Raw genomic sequence first — 7,397 nt, 5'->3', positions numbered from 1 at the left:
TAAGCCAAGTTTACACACAGAAATTATACAATTATATACCGCTTCACAAAGGCAGTGAACACATTACATTCTACAAAATCTACTTTACAGAAATTTAAAAATTCTAATATCAAAAATTACAGCTGAGGAAACAGGTATAAATTTGGCAAGCAGTAATTTTGACAGGGAAGTTGCAGCTCACATGACTTTAAATATGTGAATTTGAAAATACTAAGTTTAGAGTAATCATTGTGCTTTGTGTTGATTTGAAAACTATAACACTGGTTTTTGAAGAAGCATTTTCAAAAATATTAAATTCACTTCAAAATGTCACAGGAATTACGGTGGTTTCTATGCACCCAATGCCTCAATTAGCTCAGGTACATTTCTAAAGCAGTATATTAATTCTTCCAGTACAGTGGTGTTCCACATCATTGACATTTGCATATTCTAGAACAATTTAGAAAGAATGTGTAATATTCACAATGTTCAGAAAAGCAAGCAAAAAGTCAAGGAACCTTCCTGGTTCTTCTGAGATGGTCCCCTGTCAGCTTCACAACCATTCATGCCACAAAATACTAAGCTACTGTTGGAACACAATTTCCGAGATAAGTACATCTTCTCATCAGTAACCATGTCCTTTTTTCAGGCACCTTGGAAGCAAACAGAAGAACTTCAAATCTCTTCGAATGTCTTTAACCTGGTATCTCCACAGACAAGATTTCCAGGGTTTCACAAGGGCCAGATTTTATTCGAATTACTCAGAAGAGAAAGAAAATGTCTTCTGAAAGAGGTGAGCTCAATCATTACCAAGAGAAAAAGTATCCACTGTGTCCATCTCTTATAGAGACAGAAAAATATGACATTTCCCCCCTGAGAATAATATATATGTATGCTGTAGGCCGCATTCACATCCGCTGACCACCGGGAACGGCCCCGCACGCTCACCATTCCCCGGCTTCCACGGAGTCCCGGGCGCTCCGCAGGGCTTCAGGAGCGCGGACGTTCAGACTGCCGAAGCCTAAGCCACCCGCGGGCGCCCTCAGCGCACAGCAGCGAAGCCCAGTGTGGCGGCCAGAGAAGACCCCGCCTGGTTACGCAGTGTTGCCTGGTGCGCCTGAATAGACAGTTCGCACAGCCAGTGAGCACGCATGACGTCATAGAATATGCAGCCAATCAGAATCGCCTCTAGCACGGGGGCGGTCACTTGGGGTTGTGACCCCTGCGGGTTGAGAAGGGAGAGGCCTGGGCTCCTCTGACGCTGCCTCTGCGTCCTCGGGCCCGACTGTCCGGACACCAGGGGGCGCTGTCTCCTCCCTGATGCCCCTGCCTCCTGGGAGCAGGGACCTGCAGCAATCACTGATTTGAAGAATATTTCAGAATACTACATAGATTAATCCTTTGTTTCAGTTCTCTTATAAAGTCATGCTGATTAAAAGCCCTTCACTCAGCCCAACTTCCAAAGTGACCACTGCAGCTGAGGGTATGGTCAAGTAGGGTCAGCAACATTGCAGGCAGAACTGTAAATTTCTTGTTAGAGATGCCACCTGCCTTGACATGGCCAGCTCTCCTCCCAGGCCAGCCAAGTAATGAAAGTCAACAGAGTGCCCTCCCCTAGGAGGTTCACACCTCCCTTAGGATATACCCCATGTGAAGAGATAGATAGGTCTGGGCCTCTTAACTTACAAGGCCTAAAGCCCACCAGATTATTATCAAGCCCCTTCTATCAGGTTCTATTTGCCTCTCAATCAGAAAACTTAATTGTAGCTTAGACAGCACCTTTCTTAGCTCCTCTAATAATGACTCTGTCCTTTGTTCTAGACCCTGTCTAGTGCACTTGGGCCTCATTCCTTTGTAATCATAACCTCTACCTCCAATGGCTCTACTCCCAACCTGTGTGTACTGATGGTCCTCTTCCCCACTTAATGCTGTATAATTGTTCAAACCTGGTAAATGCCACTCTTAGGATTATTGGTTACTATCCTCACCCTGTCTTTTATGACCTTGTCTAAATATGATCAGAGTCGGGGAACTTGGAAGGCTTCCATAGCCTTGGCAACTCATGACGACAGCCTAGGGTGGTTACTGGTACCATAAACTAGAGTGTCAATTTGTTGGGTCAACAACAGGAGCCACTGTGCGCTTGCTCCTGATGTGGGATCTCTGTCCTTAATGTACTGTACATTTTGATTTAATGCTATAACTAGTACTCAAACAGTATGTTTCACTTTGTGTTTCTATGTGGGTACAAACTGTTGAAATCTTTACTTAATGTATACTAAATTGATCTTCTGTATATAAAGAGAATTGAAAATGAATCTTAATGTGAATGGAAGGGGAGAGGGAGCGGGAGAGGGGAGGGTTGCGGGTGGGAGGGAAATTATGGGAAGGGGAAGCCATTGTAATCCATAAGCTGTATACTGGAAATTTATATTCATTAAATAAAAGTTAAAAAAAAATCCTTTCCTAGTCTGGTCATTTAAAATTGTTTTCTATGTGTTTTTTTTTTTAAGATTTATTTTCTGAAAGGCAGAGTTACACACACACACACACACACAGAGAGAGAGAGAGAGAGAGAGAGAGAGAGAGGTCTTCCATCCGATGGTTCACTCCCCAGAGGGCCGCAATGGCCAGAGTTGCGCCCCTCTGAAGCAGGAACCTGGAGCGTCTTCCACTCGCTTATCAGTAGGATTTGTTTCTGGAATATGTTGATTATCTCTGTGTATAGTAGTGTCTTTCACATATATGGACAATTTAGTTTCTTAAAAAACGTTCCTCATATCTAATGTTTCCTTTGTGTTTTGATTTCCTCACTGCATCTCCAGTATAATTGTTGAGAATGAGCGATGGCCTCCTCCCATGAAAAAGGTTTGAAGGCTCTGTGTTAATTATACTGTTACAGGATAACTGTACACAGCCTTAACTGGAATAAGCAATGTATTATTTTTACTATTATGCTGTCACTTGCTTGATGATTTCTACATGCTGAATTTTATTGAATACTGTTTAACATTTAATTAAGTAATCATTTAGAGTTTCTTGTATTTTTCACCCACATGGATGATTTATATAATTTATTTTAGTGTTACTGACTTTTTAATCTTTACTTTTTAATAGTATCATATAGTATATTCACTTTGTAATTATGTATTATAATTTCATATGTGGTTTAATTGATGTAATATTTTACTTAAATATTTATATTTTTTTAAAATTTTATTTATTTGAGAGAGTTACAGAGAGAGGGAGAGACAGAAAGAGAGTTCTTCCATCCACTGGTTCACTCCCCAAATGGCTACAAAGGCTAGAGCTGAACAGATCCAAATCCAGGAGCCAGGAGTTCTCTCCAGGTCTTCCAGGTGGGTACAGCGTCCCAAGCACTTGGGCTATCTTCGACTGCTTTTCCAGGCCATAGCAGAGAGCTGGGTTGGAAGAGGAGCAGCCTGGACATGGACCAGTGCTACCGATGGAGGGGTAAGCCTACTACACCACAGTGCCAGCCCCTGTACATCTGTTTATGGAACAGATGCTCCTTAAATACCTATTATTTTATGTCATGGTCTGGATTATTAATTTTGTTTTCAAAAAGGAATTCAGACTACTGTGTTTAATTGCACTTTGTGTGAATCTCCAGAATTTTGAAATTTTTTCCATCTTTAAAAGTTTAGAATGTTCATTAAATCTAGGCCTAAATTTTTGCTTATAAACTTTTTGGGGGCTGGTGCTGTGGCATAGTGGCTAAAGCCACTGCCTGCAGTGCCGGCATCCCATATGGGCACTGGTTCAAGACCCGGCTGCTCCACTTCTATCCAGCTCTCTGCTATGGCCTGGGAAAGCAGAAGTCCTTGCCCCCACCCTCCATGTGGCAGACTGGAAGAAGTTCCTGGCTCCTGGCTTTGGATTGGCACAGCTCCAGACATTGCAGCCAATTGGCAAATGAACCAGCAGTTGGAAGACTTCTCTCTCTCTCTGCCTCTGCCTCTCCTTCTCTCTCTGTGTAACTCTTTGAAATAAGTAAATTCTAAAAAAAGTAAAATCTTTATAATAAAATACTTTTTGTTGGTTGCTATGCTCTTTCAAATATTAACTAAATATATTTCATTTATATAAGAGTTTTCTATTTTTATATTACATTTGTGTTTTGATAAAATGACTTCCAAAATTCAGTGGATTTTTTGTGTCTGTTTTAAAAAGTTACTCTTAAATATTTCAGAAAATTCATATCTTGCTAAGATCTACAAACTCTGTAAATAATGATTTCCTTTTGATTACTGAGGTTGATTTTGTTACTTTTCTCTTTCTTTGTTCACTTTTGGTAGTTTTTAAGAACTGTTTTTTGTTGTTTTTGTTGTATCTATTTCACCTATGCCTACTGTTATCTTTTTTCTATATTTTTAATATTGCATATATTCTTAAGAATGAACCGAAATGATTGGTTTTCTGTGTTCAATTCTAACATATTCATTAAAGTGTGTAAGTTTTCTCCAAGCACTGGTTTATGTGAAATCTCATGTTTTCCTGCTTGTGCTTCCACACCCTGTGTTAGGAAAAGAGGCACAGAACAGAGAGGAGGCAGAATATGAATTTACAGCCAGACTGAATTTATTCAGAGAAAATAAATCCACAGAGGTGGGTGACCAACTGTAGGTGTGCACATCGGTGGAACACAAGGCAGGAGGCCCCAGACACAAGCTGCCCAGCCTTTTTTTATCTTAGGAGGCCTAGGGGTGGGGGTGGGAGTAGGGGCAGTTGACGAGACCGTCCTTGCTCCAAGGGTTGGTTTTAGCTCCTCTGTCAAAGATAAGTTGGCTATAGATGCGTGCATGGATTGATTTCTGGAGTTTCTATTCTGTTCCATTGGTCTACACATTTTTTTTTGGCCAGTACTAGGATGCTTTGATTTTTAACTGCCCTGTAATATGTCTTGAAAGTGGTATTGTGTTGCCTCCAGCTTTGTTCAACTCTGATGCCCATTAACTGAAGACTGGATAAAAAATATGATGATATATATACACTATGGAATACTATTCAATGGTTAAAAAAATAAACTCCTGTCTTTTTTAACAAAATGGATGCAACTAGAAACCATTATGCTTAGTGAAATAAGCATAATGTCCCTAAAAGACAGATACCATACGTTTCCCCTGACCTGTGGTTACCAATAGAGTACCTAAAGTGTAATGCATAAGGAGTGAAATTGACACTTTAAGATTTGAGGAACATTTACAGCCCTTGTCTCTACTATTGAGGAATAGTGTTTTTTTCTTCATACTATTTGTTGAACTCTTTACCTAGTGTAGAATGACTCTTATGAATATAAAATAAACTGAAAATAGATCTTTTTAAAAAATGAGTGGGAATGGCAGAGGGAAGAGGAAGAAGGATGGGAATGTGTGGGCAGGATGGAGGCTAGAGTGGGAAAGATCACTATGTTCCTAAATTGATCTGTATGAAATATATGAAACTTGTATACCTTAAATAGCTTTTTTTCTGACAGGCAGAGTAGATAGTGAGAGAGAGAGAGACAGAGAGAAAGGTCTTATTTTTGCTGTTGGTTCACCCTCCAATGGCCGCTGCGGCCGGCGCATCTCGCTGATCCGAAGCCAGGAGCCAGGTGCTTCTCCTGGTCTCCCATGCGGGTGCAGGGCCCAAGCACTTGGGCCATCCTCCACTGCCTTCCCAGGCCATAGCAGAGAGCTGGCCTGGAAGAGCTTTTGATACCACTTTTAAGTAAATTTTAGACTTCCAATTTTATCAGATTATGGAGTTTTCAAAAATTAATACATGTATAGTCATTCACTTTTTATTTTTCTTCTATGTCTAGATTTTTATAATTTTTTTATTTATTCTTGGCTTCTTTTCTTTTTTCTCTCTTTTCCTGGTCTAGGCACAATGACATCTGAAGTCACAATTTTAATATCTGTATTTCTGTTACATCATAGCATGGACCTTCTAGCTATCTGCAGGGAAAGTAGGCAGAGATGAGAGTGTACTTATTTGTCATGGTTCCTATAATAAAATACCACTTATAGGGTGGTTTCAATGATAGTAACTTATGACTCCTAGCTCGGGAGGTTGGAAGTTCCACATGGAATGATAGCAGGGTTTCTTTCTCCTGGGAATTCTCCCCCAGGCTTCCAGGTGGCCACCATCTTGCTGTGTCCTCACATGGCATTTCTTCTATCCACACTGGTGCCTCTCCTTGGAAGGATACCTGCCAGCTTGGATTATGGCCTCTCCCTTTTGATAACGTTTGACTTTAATAACCTCGTTAAAGTCCCTGTCTCAAAATAGAGTCACACAGGGGCTCAGGGATTTAAGGTATGAACCTTGGGGAGAAAAAGTTTAGTCCAGCACATTAGTAAGGGGCCCAGGGCTCTGCTGCACAGGCAACCAGCTCCATAGGGACTTAGTGTTTAAAATGAGAGCAAGGATAACTAGTACTCAAACAGTATGTTTCACTTTGTGTTTCTATGTGGGTGCAAACTGTTGAAATCTTTACTTAGTATATACTAAATTGATCTTCTGTATATAAAGAGAATTGAAAATGAATCTTGATGCGAATGGAAGGGGAGAAGGAGTGGGAGAGGGGAGGGTTGCGGGTGAGAGGGAAGTTATGGGAGGGGGAAGCCATTGTAATCCATAAGCTGTACATTGGAAATTTATATTCATAAAATAAAAGTTAAAAATAAAATAAAATAAAATAAAATGAGAGCAAGGGTTCCTCATAGTAATGATTTCATTATGACTGCATAATCTGGGAACACACAGTCACACAAACATTTGTTTACATTTACACAAACTAGAATGGAAATATCTGGTGATTGTGTACAGATAAAATTAATACAATCCATATTATGGAATATACATTAAAACTGATAAGGGGGCTGGCGCTGTGGTTTAGTGGGCTAAGTCTCTGCCTGTGGCATCAGTATCCCATATAGATGCTGGTTCATGTCCCAGCTGCTCCTCTTCTGATTCAGCTCTCAGTTTATGGCCTGAGAAAGCAGTGGAAGATGGCCCAAGTGCTTGGAGCCCTGCACACACATGGGAGACCCAGAAGAAATCCCGGCTTTGGATCAGCCTGGCTCCTGTCTTTGTGGCTATCTGGGGAGTGAACCAGCAGATGGCAGACCTTTCTCTCTGTTCTCCCTCTCTCTGCCTGAAACTCTACCTCTCAAATAAATAAATAAAACATTTTAAAAAAAAAACCTACATGCTTTCTCTAATAAAAAAAAAACACTGATGAAAAGTAGAAAAATGATTAATCACCTAAGAGTATTATGATATTTGGTGTTCACATTTACTAAAGATAAGAAATGAAGAATGAGAACTAAAAGTTAAATAAAAATTTATACCTCTAGTAATACAGACCAGTCAGCATGAGGCATGTTTTCCTAAAGGTCTTGCACTTTTTA

Source organism: Lepus europaeus, chromosome 18 (assembly GCF_033115175.1).
Source record: "Lepus europaeus isolate LE1 chromosome 18, mLepTim1.pri, whole genome shotgun sequence".
In the NCBI taxonomy this organism is placed as follows: Eukaryota; Metazoa; Chordata; class Mammalia; order Lagomorpha; family Leporidae; genus Lepus; species Lepus europaeus.
This window is presented reverse-complemented; position numbering follows the sequence as displayed.